This window comes from Triturus cristatus, chromosome 6 (genome assembly GCF_964204655.1).
Source record: "Triturus cristatus chromosome 6, aTriCri1.1, whole genome shotgun sequence".
Lineage (NCBI taxonomy): Eukaryota > Metazoa > Chordata > Amphibia > Caudata > Salamandridae > Triturus > Triturus cristatus.
Genome location: NC_140589.1, coordinates 1,891,758,375 through 1,891,775,776, shown reverse-complemented (window position 1 = coordinate 1,891,775,776; position 17,402 = coordinate 1,891,758,375). Strand labels below are relative to the sequence as shown.

Sequence of the window (17,402 nt, the reverse complement as noted above, 5' to 3'; positions counted from 1 at the left end):
CTGTGAGGCCCGTATTTGCTCCATTATAGCCTATGTGAGGGCAATGACAAGATGGCCACTGCTTCCAAAATGGAACCCGCGTAGTGCAGCAGAATAACGTGTACGCAGTGCATTCAGGGCTAGAACGACGAGTAAAGCACTCGTACATGCCGCATTTACCATTTGCGGTTCGCTAATACAAAGATGGACAGGGGTAGGGCCTTGTCCCCTACGCGGTGGCAGAGAAAGTAAAGTACGACACTGGCACTAGCCTTACACCCAAAATCAGGAGAGATGTTGAGAGCCTTTGAAAAGATATTTGATTGGTTCAGCATCAAAGCTGAAGGAAGAAAAAGATGAAACATTTAAAGGTGAAAGGCAGAAACATAGTGTGCTAAAGAGACAAGAATAAAGATCAGAGCAGGAAACAGACTTTGGTTAGAGGAGAGAGTAGGGAAAGGAATCAGATCAGGAAGGAGATAATGTACCCAGAAAGAGAGATTCAAATCATCACTATGATCTCAGGAGCTGGGGATGAGAGATTTTCAGTTTTGTATGAATATATAATGAGTGTGACTTTGTATCCCTTCAGGAAAGGGGCAGCACAGGGAGGGGCTGCTCCAGAGAAGGGTTGAGAGATTCTTGATTGTGTTTTGAGTTTCTTCAAATCCACACCTAAGGTATTTTTGCTCCTAAATATCTTGTGGCCGCTGCAATTTTATGGCAGAGTGTAAACATTCAAGTTGTCAAATGAGGGTCGCTTTGACAATTATGTGGGCCACATGAAATTTTATTTTTGCTTCCTCAAGACCTGGCTGTTCGAGCAGTAGCAGCCCCCCCCCCCCCCCCCCAGCGCTTTGAGACCCTCACGGGTGAGTAGTGCGCTCTACAAATGCTTGATTGATTGATCGCAGGGCAACTTCTTCTGCGACACGCTAATTTGCAGCATGTGTCTTAAGCAATATATTTTGATTGGAAAATAACAAAAAGAAAGCATGCAGGTTTTTTTTCCTCCTTCAAATTATATTTTTGTAAATAGTTTCTCGTCAGTTGTTTTGAAAAAGACTGATTTGAATGAATTTGTGTTGTCCTGACAGAGAGGTAGTGTTTTTGGGGGATTATTTAATAGGATCGTGCAAAGTGATCCAAAGCACTGGATCAAACACTTACCATTCTAAAACCCTAAAGACTAAAGACGCAATGAAAAATTTAGCAGCACCACTGAAGCGCCTGTGCAGCCATTAGTAAATAACTGCTGTTGTGTTAATTGAAACTTTTTCTGTTACAGACAAAGTGGGCTTGTGTCCCCCTGAAAACAATACCACAAAATGTACCTACCCATTAGAGCCCAACAAGTGCCTAAGTGACGGCAACTGTCCCGGAGAGGAAAAGTGCTGCGGGGCCTGCACAAAAAAGTGCACCAAGCCTTATCAAGGTATGTGGGTAATCTCCTAGTCTATTGCATAACATAATAGACTCAGATACATTGGGAATTTGCCCAAATGCATGGCTGGAAATGGAGAGAGAGAGACGTATGGTATGACAATGCATGTGTATATGTAAATTAAAATACATGCACATTAACATTATTCTGCGTTCCTCTGACAGGCCGGCCAATGAGAAGACAGGCTGAAGGCCTGTTTGTGGGTGGATGCTGAGGGCCAATGAGGGGAGGCCTACCTGATGTTGGATGGAAAAACATACACCCTACACAACACCGAGATACCATTGGAACTGGCCCGAGCAGCATAGATCCCCTTCATTTATACCCCCAGCTGAGCCCGCCCGGAGGGGTGTGTGCTTCTCATTACCCACTGTGTAGCGCCCAGGCGGCTCACAGCAGGAGTTTACAGTCATTGGCAGTGTGAGCTGTGCAGGAGCTGAGCCTTAGACTCACTTAACTGAATATAGGTTTTTGTAAGATCTTGTTTCAGGATCCGCCGTCCAGCTTGGTGCCAGTAGGGATAGGATGATGTCGCAAAGTCTCTGACTTTGTCGAACGGGGATATTGGGGCGCACGGAGAAGGACACTGGTGCCCGCAGCCTGAACAGTGTCTTATCAATGCAAGTGTTTTGATGAGGGCATTAGCTGTGTGGGAAGGAGGCTAAGTGTGGATTTTGTTTTCTTCAATGCTTGCATTGTCTCCTCAGTGGCTGCAGTTGATAGGAGCTGCATCCTCAGGCTAAAAGGACTCAGGCATTCCTAGTGGAAGGAGATATGGGAGGGTGTCAGGTGAAAGAGGATAGATCCAAGATTAGTGGACAGAGTCATAGGTGGGGAGAAGCAGTAGATATTTTTATATTGGGAAGTGAATTCATCTTACACTGCATTTCATTAGAGCAGGAATAAAAAAGAACAGTCTTCATTTTATATTGCACCGGGAATTAAATGTGTTAACTAACAGTTCAGACAACAAACATTCATCAGTAGTCCATCCTTAGATTCACTCTTTGATCTAACACCAACGCTTCTCAAATTGCTTGCATAAACCATTCTCTTATAATCAATTCTTTCAAATTCCAGTGACTTCTTCATTTTCTGTGTCCATTCTTCAAACATGCGAGAAGCTGTCGATCTCCATTTTGTGCTGTGAGAGATCTAGCGACTGATGAGGTGAAACACAGCGTCATATTTATTTTTTTAACCCTTACACTAGGCTCCCGTTGCATGCCCAACATGCTACACAGGGAACGGAGCTAAAACATATTGTCCACTTGCGGCAGCCATTTAACACAGATTCCCAAAATGGCTTAATGTTAACACAGTCCCATAACATATGCATCCAGTTCCTAATCTCATTGAAACGCTGGAATCTATTGTCTGCAAAATTCCTGACTTGGCTATATTATCCTATGGTAGGTGGATTGTCAGGCTAAGTACACCATGTCGTATTAGCAAGGATTTACCTATCACTGACTTTTTATCGCTGGATTACATGCGATATTCCCGCACTTCCCCGCTATTGCTGGATTTATTATCGCCTTGGAGATAAGCGTTGATAATAACGAGATATCGCATTGATTAAATCCAGCGATGGATGGTGATAAGGAAAAGCTCACTAAACGCGCTTAGCGATAATCATCGCTGTTTGTTGATAATATGCCCATCAGACTTCCAAAAGGGCTTGATGTTTACACGGTCCCATAACATATGCTTCCAGTTCCTAATCTCATTGAAATATCTTGAGCAGGTAGATGGAATAAGATCTGCCAATTTGTTAATCTGCTCTGAAGTTACGTACAGCTCATGTATTGAAAAATACTGAATACAGCGGGGGTTAGAATTTAAAGACAAATATTATATCTTTGGTTGTTCTCCCCCCGATTCTTTCTTGGAAAACTGATAGCCTAGATCCGATTCCCGAGCTACTTTGGTTATTTTGTGATTTCCAGCTTCAAGCGCTACAAATGTCTTCTAAGTTCTTGCCATGTAACCTGTAATAGGTGAGCGACAGAATGTCTCCCGAAGGACTTCCGCCCTCTCACTAACCTGACTGCTCGGAAAATACTTTCTCTACTGCAGGCACTTGGAGAAACTACTTGTGAAGTGAATATTACATTTGTGTCTAACTTCTTCTAACGTGATGAAACTTTATTGATTCTGTAATTTGTTTAATTCCCATACATAATTTTCGGCCCATTCTGGTATCATGGTAGACAATTCTTCAGGGTATTCAAGTTTGTTCCACAGTGATAAGGCTTCTTGCTGCCTATATGTCATAGCCCTTCTAATCCATAAAAGCACCTATTTGACAAACGAGTCTGAAATGTAATATTTTGTATTTTTTAGGATTCAAACATTTGCAAGTGAAACCCTGTAAGCCATACATCGCTCCATTACCCTTACGAGGATTGTATTATATTGACATATTCATTTCCAGTATCACAAGTCAATGCAGTATCTGAGATGAGGCTGCTAAGTAATATAAATATAATTCTAAACTAGGAAGGACTTTCTCCAACTGCAGGCAAGGTTTTTCTTTGCAACTCATGGCCACTCACTTCTCCACATCAATAAAGTTATCAGCCATTTTCTAAAACTAAGTTTATTTATGTAACATGAGAGTGTCTGAAAATAACAATTTTAATGATATAAATTCTATCTACTATTGAGAGAGGAATATGATGGCACGATTCATTGAAGAGAACGCCGTCCTCGACCTGTCCCAATCGGGATTCCGAAGCAACCACAGCACAGAGACCGCCCTACTCGCTGCCACAGACGACATCCACACCCTCCTGGACCAAGGCAACTCCACAGCCCTCATCCTACTCGACCTATCAGCGGCCTTTGACACCGCACACTAGTCGTTAGACTACACGATGCAGGCATACAAGGAGCAGCCCTGCACTGGATCCGATCATTCCACACCGGAAGAAGCCAAAGGATCAACCTCCCACCCTTCCTCTCCGATCCCACGAAAATCACCTGCGGAGTCCCACAGGGTTCATCCCTGAGCCCCGCGCTCTTCAACATCTACATGGCCCCTCTTGCAGCCATCGCCTGACAACACGGCCTCAACATCATATCCTACGCGGACTACACCCAGCTCATGCTCTCCCTCACCAAAGACCCCACCACTGCCAAAGTCAACTTCCAGAAAGGAATGCAAGACATCGCAGTCTGGATGACCAACAGCTGCCTGTAGCTCAACGCCGAGAAGACAGAAGTCCTCGTCCTCGGTACCACCCCTTCTGCATGGGACAGCACCTGGTGGCCGACTGCCCTCGGGAGCCCACCTACCCCCTCAGACCATGCCAAGAATCTCGGCATCATACTCTACTCATCACTCACCATGAACCGAAAGGTCAATTCCGTCACCTCCAGCTGCTTCAACACCATCTGCATCCTCCGCAAGACCTTCTAGTGGATCCCTCCTGAGTCAAGGAAGACAGTCACCCACGCACTCATCACCAGCAGTCTGGACTATGGAAACACACTCAATGCCGGCATCAACAAGTCCCTACTCCGCAAACTCCAGACAATACAGTACACTGCTGCCAGACTCGTCCTCGGCATCCCCCGCCACAAACACATCAGCCAACATCTACGAAGTCTCCACTGGCTCCCCATGGAGAAAAGAGTCACTTTCAAAATCCTCACTCACGCCTACAAATGCCTACACAACAACGGACCCAAATACCTCAACGACAGAATCAACTTCCACATACCCAAAAGAAACCTCCAATCTTCCATCTTCGCACTGGCCGAAACCCCGCGCATCCGCAGAGCCAGAGCAGGCGGAAGATCCTTCTCTCACATTGCAGCCAAGAGATGGAACAAGCTACCAGCAGACATCAGATGCGCCCCCTCCCTGAACACCTTCAGGAAGACCATCAAGACTTGCCCCCCCCCCCCCCCCCCCCCAGTGCTTTGTTACCCTCATGGGTAAGTAGCGCGCTTACAATTCCCTGATTTATTGATTGATTGATTAAGTTCATGGGACTTGTAGTCAAATAATGACACAGTTCAGTCAGTGTCAGGCTGACAATTAGGCTCCCCATATAATAAAAGTAATAGCATGTAAATTCTCAAAATAATGCACCTGAGGAAGAAATGGAATCCTCAACAGGTGAGGAGAAGAACAGGTTCGAATGGAGGAGGGAAAACCAGGATTGAGGGAGAGCCTTCACACACCACCTCATGCCCACAACATCGGTGCTTCTTTCCCTCCACAGCCACCATCATATGAGGATGACATCTGGCCGCCCACTCCAATCCAGCCGCAAGTGTCAGGCCCGACACCACCGTACTGCAGTGCATGCTCATCGGTGCTGTGATATAGCTTATGCACAGCCAAGTTCTGTGTCCCATTCAAATGCCGAAAAGGAAGTGCTGTTTGGGGGTCTTGAGGCATCCATGCTCCAAATTCAGCGCCTGCAGCACAAAGAAATGAAATTAGTAAACAGTAAATTGTATAACATTCACCATGCAATATCAGTAGGCTTCGATACAGTGGCCACTAAAATGGACAACCTCACTGAAGTCATAACTAAACTATGCACACACATGGCAGAGGACACTACCAACCAGAGCGCAGAAAGAAGAGAAGTGCTCTGCACATGGGTGCCATAACTCCATTGGAAGGCTTGCACATGCCACCTCAGCCTTGTCAAAGCGCACTGTGACACTACAGGTGGGAATGGGGCACTTAAGTGGGTATGTGGCGAGGAGACTTGGCCAATTACCACTGCAGTGGAAGCTATACTGCGTGCATGTTGCAATTCGAATGGTAGAAGGGAAACCTAATAGAGAGGCATTGTCAAGTGTCAGCAGCATCTCTGCCACAGTTGCATAAGGTCTGCAACGCAGTAATAGCCATACTTTGGCACCTCCACATGGTGGTACGTCCCATACTAGACATAGTCACAGGAAAACATGAGGGGTACAGATGCTGGAATACCTGTATATTTTATTTAGGTAGGTGTTGTAACCAACCTACATGTTAATGTAATATTACGTACATTTAGGTGCAAACCAAATTATCATGCAACAGTAGTGAAACACCTGGCAGTAAAGGTTTGTTAACTTTGATCACTCAAACTATTGTGCAAGTATTTTTTTTCAATATGTTGAACTTAGCATGACTTACATTGCAGAGTAATATATATTATGTTGTCCCTGCGCCTCCTCCCCTCAACTGATTTGCCCTCCTCTGTTGGATGCTGAGCTAGGGGTCCAGTTTGTTCATCGCCAGATTCAGACTCTGGCACTGCAATGTGTAGGCCTCTGCTACAGGCAATGTTGTGTAGTGTGGGACAGGTTGCTACCATCTTACAGGCAATGTATGGCGAGCACCCCCACTTTTGTGAAGGCAACGAAACCGTGATTTCAGGAGCCCAAATGTCCGCTCAATTACAGTTTTGGTGTGACGATGCGCTGTGTCGTATCTCCTCTCATTCTGGTTGGTGAAAGGGGTAGGGTGTGAAAATCAATAGGTGCAGGGCATACGCATTGTCACCTGTAAATCATACATTAGTGTAAGGCAACATATGTTTTGTGTGTATTGGGCAATTACATACTCGTTTGGACATGTACTTTCTGTTCCTAATAAATATCCATCATCAAACTCCCCTCTTCCCTTTTGTCTGTAAATTCCACTGTGCCTAAACATGTTGAAGTCATGGGTGCTTCCGGGAAATAGTTGCACTATATCAGAGATAATGTTGTAGGCATTGCATAGAAGTTGAATGATCACGGAATGGGTATTTTTGAGGTTCATAAATAGATATTCAATATGGGATGGTGGACATATGGCCACATGTGTCTTATCTATTCCCTCTATGACATGGGGGAAATTAATTGGCAATCCTGTAAAACTGCAGTTTCTTACGTTGTATTTCCTGTGCATTCCTGGGCAGGGGTTTGTAGTGGCGGATGTAGATAAGCATGGCATTTAGGATTCTCCTGAAGAAACGTGAAAGCTTACTTTGAGACACCCCTCTTGCATTAGCTATCACATCCTGGCAACTTGCACTGGATAATAGGTGTAACATGCACAACACCTGCGAATGGGCGGGGATGGAATTGCTGCGCAAAGTACTGCTTTCTAAATGTGGCTTTAAAAGGTCTTTGATATCCAGGATGACTGTGCTACTTAGCCTGCATTGGTCATACAATTCCTCTTCTGTTTGTTGGAAAAGGGTCCGTCTGGCGCAAAAAATCCTTTCTTGCCTCTGCCTCCTCCTCTGCTGAGCAGCCAGTATGCACATCCTCCTTGCTATCATGTACAGCGCAGCCGTTGTAGATAGCCGTGGTGCATTCTGGACCTGCTTTTATAGTTTGCACCCATCTACCACCTGGTTTGAATTGGTGGTAAATTGCATGTGCAAAACAAAGTTTCTGTGGTCGCGCCGGACAGGGGCAAGATCTAAATTCGGGCTGACCGTGATAAATACCGGCTGATTGCCGGACCCACACAGGCCTCGGTGAATAAAGTACCTTTACTGGTCTCAACAGGGAGATCTGTCAGTCTTATCCACGGAGTGATAGCGATGCATTGGTTCCGTAGACTGGTGCCAGATCTGAAAGGAGTCAAGTGATGCACCAGATTTCTCAATGCTTTCAAGGGTATGCATTAATCTCAACAAGCTGCAGCACCAGCGTACACTGTACGAAGCATCGATCTCAGGAGGCAAATTGCTGGTTCCGATGTGCCAGTTCTTACTCCCACAAGCAGGTCAATGCGGTGGTTCTGCTACGCGCAGTCAGGATATGCATTGAAATCTGTATTGCAAGTATCTGGATCGGTTCCAGTGAGCCAGGTACAGGAGATGGGGTACCCGCTTTGATATCCCTGAGTTTCCAGCAACAGGAGGCAAGCCAACAAGCCCTTAGAGAGCACTTGGAAGGAAGGCAGAGTCCAGCTCTCCTTCAACAAAGTCAGGAAACAACAGGCAGCAGGGCAAGAAGCCAAAAAGAAGGCCTACCGGATCAGCAGTCCAGTTGAGTCCTTTAAGCAGCACAGCAGCTCCTTCTAGCAGAGTTTCAGTTACAAGTGTAGTAGTGACTGATTTGATAGGGTCAGAGCCACAGTACTTATACCCAAAGGTGCCTTTGATGTGGGGGTGACTGCAAAGCAGCTCCTTGAAGTGCACAGATCTCCCTTTCTTCTCAGCTATCTATGGGGGTTAAATCAGCCCTTTTTGTGCAGACAGGACACTATCTATTCAAGTGAAGTATTGGCCTTGCCTGTGCAGGGTGAAAATGAGGAGCTATCAGAATACAGATGTATGTGGATGGGCATTCAGTCACGCCTATCCTTCCTGTGTTTGTAGCAGTCTTGAAGGAATGCACAAAGTGTAGCAGTCTCCCATCTCAGACGTGTATTGGAGATAGGCTGCCAGGATTCCTGCCACAGCTCACTTCTCTTGACTATCACAATATGCCGGCATGACTCATATCATTCCTCCCAACAGTTATGTAAGAACAAACATCTTGTACCCTGACTTTCAACAATATTAAATGCCGCTGGCAATAGCTATCTACAGCTGGTGTTCCCCGGTTTGTTTGAAAAGGCTAAATAGCGTTTATAAATGTTTTCCGGGCATATGCAAGGATAGGTTTCAGGCACCACTTAAACATCCAGAAAATCCACCAGAATAAGCATCAAGCAACTGACATAGATGACCTCAAAATGAACCTTCCGGAAGACTGCCCTCATCAAATTAACGCTCTACACCTGTTCCTTGCTATAAGCAATTAGAATGCGACCTTTGTGAACATTGTAAAACATCTAGAAGACAGGCTCATCAAATTAATCATCTGTATCTGTTCCTTGCTATAAGCAATTAGAATGCGACCTTTGTGAACATTGTAAAACACCTAGAAGACAGGCTCATCAAATTAATCATCTGTACCTGTTCCTTGCTATAAGCAATTAGAATGCGACCTTTGTGAACATTGTAAAACACCTAGAAGATAGCCTCATCAAATTACTCATCTGCACCTGTTTCTTGCTAGAAGCAAATAGAACGCAACCTATTGTGAAAATTCTAAAGCACCTTCTAGAAGGCAGGTTCATAAAGTTAATTATCGCACCAGTTCCTTGTTACAAACAATTAAAATGCGACTTTTATGAACATACATTCTAAAGCAGTCTTATTTAAAGACCGTCGACACTTCTCCCCTTCACTTAGCCTCTTTTCTGCCACTTACCTGTTTCCTGGCTTCCAGGACTCTGCCTTGCCAACTCTGTTGATCCACCTACTCTGACCTCACTGCAAAGAAGTCACCATTAGTCTCGCACCTGGGTGGAATAAAGAACAAGAAGAAAAGGAAAGGCATATAAACAAACTCGATTTTACTACATGCTGAGCTCATTTGCAACATCGTGCTGCAAACAAAGGTAACCAGTGTTTTTGTACATACTGTTGGCATGGCTCTTCCAGAGAATACTTGGGTGAAGCTAACCACATCCAAATTTGCTTGTGGGTCTGTGCTGAAATCATATTCACTACAGTTTCAAAAATGTTGATGAAGGGGCCTCTACAGACAATCTAAATGAAAACGAGACAACAACAAAACTAAAGGTTAGTTGAGATTTGAAAAGCTTTCGTGAGGTGATTCCTTAAGAGATAGAGTTAATACTAGTGTAACGCCTTATTATTTGTTTGTTCATAAATACCATACCTGCCGATACCATTCACTTGGGCCTTCCCAAAGTCCTATTGCGTAGGCTCCAGGTAAACCAAAACCAGGCCGCTCGGTTGATATATTATCTGCCCAAATATGGCCATATCACCCAAGTGACGAAGGACCATCACTGGCTGCCCGTCGCACAGAGATCTATGTTCAAGGTGTGCTGTACGGTCTTCAAGGCTTTTTATCTGAACCTTACTGCTTTCATTAAATCACGGATCATCAAGTATTGTCCTACCAGAGAACTGAGATCTAGCCACCAACACTATTTGGTGGTCCCTCCGTGCAAAAAACATTGGATTGGAGGACGCAGGTTCTCCGTCATTGCCCCTTGAGTATGGAATCCTCTGCCGCTGAAGCTCAGGTCCACTTATAACTACACCAGATTCAGACAGCTTCTGAAGACATGGCTATTCAAACTGGCTTACCAATAACCGTGGATCAAGGCTGTATTAGCAACCCAGCACCTAGAGACTATCTGGTGAATGTGCGCTCTAGAAATTGCCCTTAACATAACATAACATCAGACTGGTGTGAATACCTGCTGCAGTGTTGTTGTTGAGTAGACGAGCCACAGTATCTTTGACTCTACACGCAATCTCCATCCCATCCCCCTCCCCCCTGGGATTTTCCACCGCAGCAGTCTCCTCCTGTAAACTGAGAGCATGTCTCGGGAGGATTGGCGAACTAGCATTGCAGCCTCATTGGAATCATCTGGAATCCAGGTAGGTGGCTTATGACAGAAGACTAAGACACACACCTTACATTTCTTTCATGCGGCACCATGACCAACCATAATCAAATATTCATGGACAATCAAGAATGCGCCTTATCAGGGCACCTCAGTGATGCTAACAATCTATCTGAGTGAATGCAGCAGTTGCAACTAGATCTGAGTAGGTTAAAAGCAGAAAATGCAACACTTAAGGAAGAGTTGAAACAATAAAGGACTCAGTTCACACAATGGAGGAATACTAACCAAAGGACAGTTATCCAGTTTTTACCCAGCCTGTGTTTGGAGAACCATTTCAGAGAGGGGCTTTTACAACTACTGACCAGAATCTGCATGTACAAGTCTCTACACCCAGTCCTGTGCCCTTAGCAGCTCCAGACCGCTTTCATGGCGACTGTACTAAATTTGCAGCCTTTATGAGTCAATGACGATTACATTTCCTATGCAAACCTCAGGCGTTACCCAATGAAGCTGCTAACGTAGCGTTTGTAATCTACTATTTGAGAAGTGTATTCTCTAACTGGTCAATTCCTTTAATAGAAACAAAGGATCCCCTTTTGTACAACTACTCTGCTTTTAAGGCTGCCATGACTGAGTTAATTGCAAAACATGTTTTTATCGAAGGGAGTGACAATGAGATATTAAACCTACGACAAGGTTCTAAGGACCTGCTGACTTATATTACTACTTTCAATCAACTTGTGGCAGAAACGCGCTGGCTGGAAGAGAAAAGAACATACTTATTCAATTGAGGATTAAGAGATGGCCTTAAAGATTTCATCTTGCACATTGTGGACTGCCCAACCATTGTGCAGTTTTTATTGATCTTGTGGTTAAGCTAGATCGCAGCTTGGGTGAGCGAAAGGGTAACTGATCTCGCAGTAACACCAAAGTAATTGTTCACAAAACCAAGGCGGTATACCCATGATACTGAACCTCTGCAGACAGGAGCTATACGGGGTCCACTATCTAATGAGAAAAAGGATTGTCGCCAAAAATTAAGCCATTGTCTTTATTGTGGAAAAGCTGGTTATTTTGCTAGGGAATGTTCTGCAAAATCAACAAAGACTAAGGCTGTGGCCAGTGTAGAAGTTGCTCAAGAACAGGGAAACTAAGGCTCTCGACCAGAAGGGAGATCATCTCATCAAGAGAAGCCGTATAAATCTCACTATACTGACTATCCAAGTCACAGTAATCATATCCCCAAAGCGGAGGCACATGATATCAATGCTTATTGACTCAGGTGCCACAGGCATTTTCTTTGATCTGACCCTAGCTGCCACGCTCGGGCTCACAATAGTTCCCAAAGAAAAACTTTAGCCTGTGCGAGCAGTGGATGGCTCAGAGTTGTCTTCTGGACTAATTTGTTTTCAGGCAGAGGCTCTAACCTTAGTGTGTGATAATGGGCATACTTAATGACTTGTCTTTGATCTAATAGACACTCCCACCTTTGGGGTAACCTTGGCTAGAACACCATAATCCAAAAATCGAATGGGTAAACTGCACTGTAATCGTGGACTCACCATTCTGCACTACCTGCTACCAAGACGGGGGAATACCTCTGCATTGCACCTTGATCCAAGGAACAGAAAACCTTAAAATAGCCAAAGAATACCAAGACTTTCAAGATGTTTTTGAACCGCTTGAAAGCCCCCTAACTGCCCTCACACAGAGCCTTTGATTGCTGCATACATCTCCTCCCAGGAGCAACGCTGCCCTGCAGCATATTTTCCACACTGACGGAACCTGAAACTCAATATCTACGCAACTATCTGGATGAACTACTAGAGATAGGTTTTATACTCCACTTCAGGTCACCTGTGACTTCCCCACTCTTCTTTTTACCCAAGAAGAATGGGGAGTTGAGGGCTTGTGTGGATTCTAGGGAAGTCAATAAGGTGATTATTAAGAACCGCTGTTCTCTCCCGTTAATTCTGGTACTACTTGATCAGGTCAGAAATTCCACCATTTACATGAAAGCAGATTTGCGGCTTTGTTAGAAATGGTTGACTAGGGTATGTAAAACACACAAGATGATGGACGGAATGTTGCACATTGGCAAAACATTCACTCCCAGTCACAGATCTGGGTATAATCCATCGTTATTTTGCTCACCACGCCTCCCCAGTTCAGACATGGCCATATGCAAAGTAGTCTTGACCCTGTGCCTTTAGCAAAATAACGATGGATTAAACCCAGATCTGTGACTGGGGGTGAGTGTTTTGCCAATGTGCAACATTCCGTCCATCATCTTGTGTGTTTTGCTGTTCGCCCTATGTGGGAAGGGTATGCCCAGACGTGGGTCCCATGCTCACTACGCCACTGGAGTCAAGCTATCCTGGCTGAAGAGGGGTGAAACCCCGAAACCGGTCCGAGGATGCTTTATTCCGGTCCAGGGAAGACATGGCTTGGCAGTTCGGGCTGGACTGTTCCCATGAGGCACAGGGTCAAGACTGATTTGCATATGGCCATGTCTGAACTGGGGTGGCATGGGGAGCAAAATAACGATGGATTAAACCCAGATCTGTGATTGGGGGTGAGTGTTTTGCCAATGTGCAACATTCCGTCCATCATCTTGTGTGTTTGACTAGGGTATGTACCTAAGCCAGGCAGAATCCACCACTCTAGTCAGGATAAGGGGATTACACATCTAAAAAAAACCTGCGCACCCCTTTGGTAGCTTGGCACAAGCTTATCTCAGAGGCAGTGTATAAAGCATTTGCACATAACATACAGGAATACAGTGGAAACACTACAGAACAGTACACTACACCAGTTTTAGAAAAATATCTAATATTTATCTGTGTAAAATAAGACCGAAAGCAATACAAATTCAACATACAGTGATCAAACTACAAATAAAGCAAAAATAGACTTTAATAACAGTTCCTCGAAATCGATAGCTCCATTGTGGGCTATCATGGAGTTCTGAGCAAACAAATCCAACAGTTCTGGGCGACGGCGGCGTCGGGGGCCAGCTATGGTTTTAGGGAGACCCGTAAAACAGTACCTTTGGAGATGCAGTGCTTGGCACCTTGTGGTGAGCTTCAGAGGAGCGGCGTTGACAGGGGTTGGTACCAGAAGTCAGTGCAGGAGTTATCGGGCCCTAGATGTCACATGCGTTGCAGGTTGAACTCTTTGAGTTTGAAGTCAGGAGCGCCAGCATCTGCAGGCGTTGGGGTTGCAGTGTGAAACGGTGTGCGGACACCCTTTGCTTTTTTTGCTGCTTGCTGCTTGACACTTGTGGGGCTGTGCTGGGGTGTAACTCGATCCCCCAGTGGACGGACAACGCTTAATCGAGGGAGGAGCCTCCCCTGCACTTCAAAGGCACTGACAGCTTCCCGCTGCGTGGGTCCCCTTTTGCTTGTTCTGCCGCCTGCTGCCTGACACTTGTGGGGCTGTGCTGGGGTGGGACTCTGTCCTCCAGCAGACACCGCTTAATCGAGGGAGGAGCCTTCCCTGCACTTCAAAAGTGTTGACACCTTCCTGCAGCGTGGTACGAGTTTTCCTTTTCTGCCGCCTGACACTTGTGGGGCTGTGTTGGGGTGGGACATGGTCCCCTAGCAGACACCGCTTAGCCGAGGGAAGAGCCTCCCCTGCACTTCAAAAGCGCTGACAGCTTCCCTCAGCGTGGGAAGCCTTTTGCTTTTTCTGCCGCCTGCTGCCTGACACTTGCGGGACTGTGCTGGGGTGAGACACGGTCCATCAGCAGACACCGCTTAACCAAGGGAGGAGCCTCCTTAGCAATTCAAAGGCACTAACAGCTTCCTGCAGCGCCAGAGGCGCAAAGGCAAAGCCCGGGCCATGGGCGGGCCCATCTGCACCAGTCAGTGCCAGGAAGAGGCAGGGCGGGGCCACCCCTCTTGGCCGTGGTCGCTGACTCCATCTTTCTGCTTTCTGGCCTGGTGCTCTTTCTTGATGGAAAGGTACTTTATTTGATACTATTTGGAAACTGACAGGCTATCCTTTTATTCTTCATACCTCTGCTGTTACTAACTGCTTAAAACTGAACTAGGCGGAACTCGTCGGGCAAGCTGTGCATTTCTTAGGGGTAAATACTGATTTGTATTGATTTGTCCCCCTTTGAGCTAGTTTAGTTTGAGGAAAATCTATATATATTATATATATTCACATGTGCTTCCTGCCCCAATTGTCCCAGAGAAGTACTTGGAAGTCCCGCTGAGCTATGGGCAAAAGGAAAGGCCAGGACAAAGCCCATCATGTGGCTCATCCTAAAAAAAGGGCTATGGGTGCAGTCTGCTATGATGCAATGGATAGGATTGAGACTTTACTCACTGATTGTCAAGAAACTGCTCAAACTGCAACATCTGTGCTCCCTCCCAATCTGCAAACGCCAATAATCTTGACCCCACTTCTGGAGCCTTGTTGGAACTCTCCCCTGCCCCCGCAAAAAAGCAGGCAAGCAAATTGCAATGATGTTAAAAAGAATTCAAAAGGGGAGTGGGAAAGGATCTGGAGGCAGGACTACTGCTTTTGAGCCTGAACCGGAATCCACCTTGTCTTATAGTGAGCTACGGGATTTCCCTGAAGAAGTGCATGTAGCCGAAGTAGAATGCCACAACAGATATGAGGTTCTTGCAGAGGAGGAAATTGGAGTGGCGGGGGGAGGTCTTGACGATCCCGGCGATAATAGTAATGAATACATTTCCTTGTTACAGAGTCTAAAAGCCACTATTGAGTCTTTGAGAGCCTCCTTGATAAAGGTGGTTGCTATCCTAAAGGGGAAGGTGAACAGTGATAAGGCCACCCCACTAGGGACTCACCCAGAAATTCCAGCCAGTGCTTACAAGGCTACTACCATCACATACGCGGTCAGCTAGGAGGCACTATCCTGGATTAGCTAATGCCAGCTCCCATTCGACCTGTTGTGCCTCCCCCTGTGGTCTAACCCCAATCCTCCCTACCATTTGAGAGGTTAATTTGGAAATAATGCACTTATTGAAAAGCCAGTAGCTATCCGAGGTATTTTCCAGGGAAAGGCGAGAGACTGATAATGGCGGGGTAATAATAGATGAGGAGTGTCCCCTTATGCTTAGTTTTGGGCGATTAATTGGAAAGGGGACAGTGAAGGATGGTGTCTACACCCAAAACTATGCTCAGGATGAAAAAGCGTCAATATACCTAGTAGAGGTACCCAAACTCTCAAAAGAAAGACATGAGGATCCAGACTCACTTAAGAACAAGGTAATTTTTGGGCTCAGGGAAATCCAGAATTGATATTCTATCATATGAGAGGACATTATGAATGCCGAAAGACTATCATTCCCAGGGATGCCAAACGATGCAGTCAAAGTTAGCTTCTTTTGCAATGCCCCAGTAGATGGATTGACACCAATCAATTCTTGCACCATACTTTGCCAATACCACAATTGCCATTAAATATAGACCTCCTGTGAGGGCCGACATTGGGTCCGATGGGTTTTCCCTACAAAGGGGAGGCTTTAATAAACACGGGTGCAGCAGGAAGACAAGGATGACTACAGGATGGAGGATTGCTGCCCCAGGATGAAAATGTAACGACCACTAGGCCAACTGTGATAAAGCCTCAGTTGAGAGACCCCTCCAGGTCTGGGTTGGTCGTCAACACTTAGGTTGATTGGGAGCCATCTGCTTAAGGGGGGAGGGGTACAACAACCCCTCCAAATTGAGGAAAGGGGTGAAAATACAGAGGATAGGCCTGAATACACCCATATTGAAGCATCCTATCCACACCAAAGGGTCCTGATTTGGAACGTCGCAGGTATTGCTAAATTGCTGGGAGACCCTGATTGGGGTACTTTTGTGGATTCCCATGACATGGTCCTATTCCAGGAAACTTGGGGTCTAAATACTCCCCATAGATGTGGGTATTCTGTATATGGTATAAACGCTACAAGGAAAGAGATGGGGAGACCCTCGGGTGGCCTAGTAATCTGGGTTAAACTGCTCTTGGGTCAAAAGCCAAGTTGGTCCCTGTAGACTCCTACGATATCTTAGCTATTGAACTGGCACTATATAGTGCCTTAAAAATTAGGATCTTTAATGTTTGCAACAGAGTTGTTCGGGTTTCTGAGGAAACCAATACAATCCATATTTTAGACCATGCATTGTCTGAATCCGTTGATAATGCCCCTGTATTGGTAGCTGGAGATTTTAATTGTACATTTGAACCTCTAGCCCTCATCCCTACCGACTTGACTGAGGAGTAGGACAGCGCTTGGCTAATACCACAGTTAGATCTCCCTCCAGTTAAATGGTCTAAGAGAGGAGGCCATGTGTTAGCCCTCACACTGCAAAACGATCCAAGAGCCACACATGGTAGGACTAAATCCAGCCAAAATGGTGAACTAACTTCAACAGACCTGGCTACACCAGTAGAATTGATTATTGACTGGCGGACCTTAGTCTCTTTAATTTATGATATATCAGTGGCTAAAAGATCCGATAGTGACCATAATGCCCTCATCCTCTCCCTGATAAACCGGAGGTGAAAGCAAACCTGAAATGAATGGCAGGACTGACCTGGAAAAGCTGTCCATCGTGAATAAC

General features: G+C 45.5%; 1 long non-coding RNA gene across 2 annotated transcripts in view; it reads left to right on the top strand.

The window, feature by feature from the left end:
• Nucleotides 1-17,402, top strand: part of LOC146822324 (uncharacterized) — an 87,405-nt gene that overhangs the window by 20,409 nt on the left and 49,594 nt on the right. For both annotated transcript variants that reach the window (XR_014962831.1, XR_014962830.1), the window contains exon 2: nt 1,268-1,414. This is a non-coding gene — a long non-coding RNA (uncharacterized LOC146822324). The remainder of the gene's footprint in view (nt 1-1,267; nt 1,415-17,402) is intronic.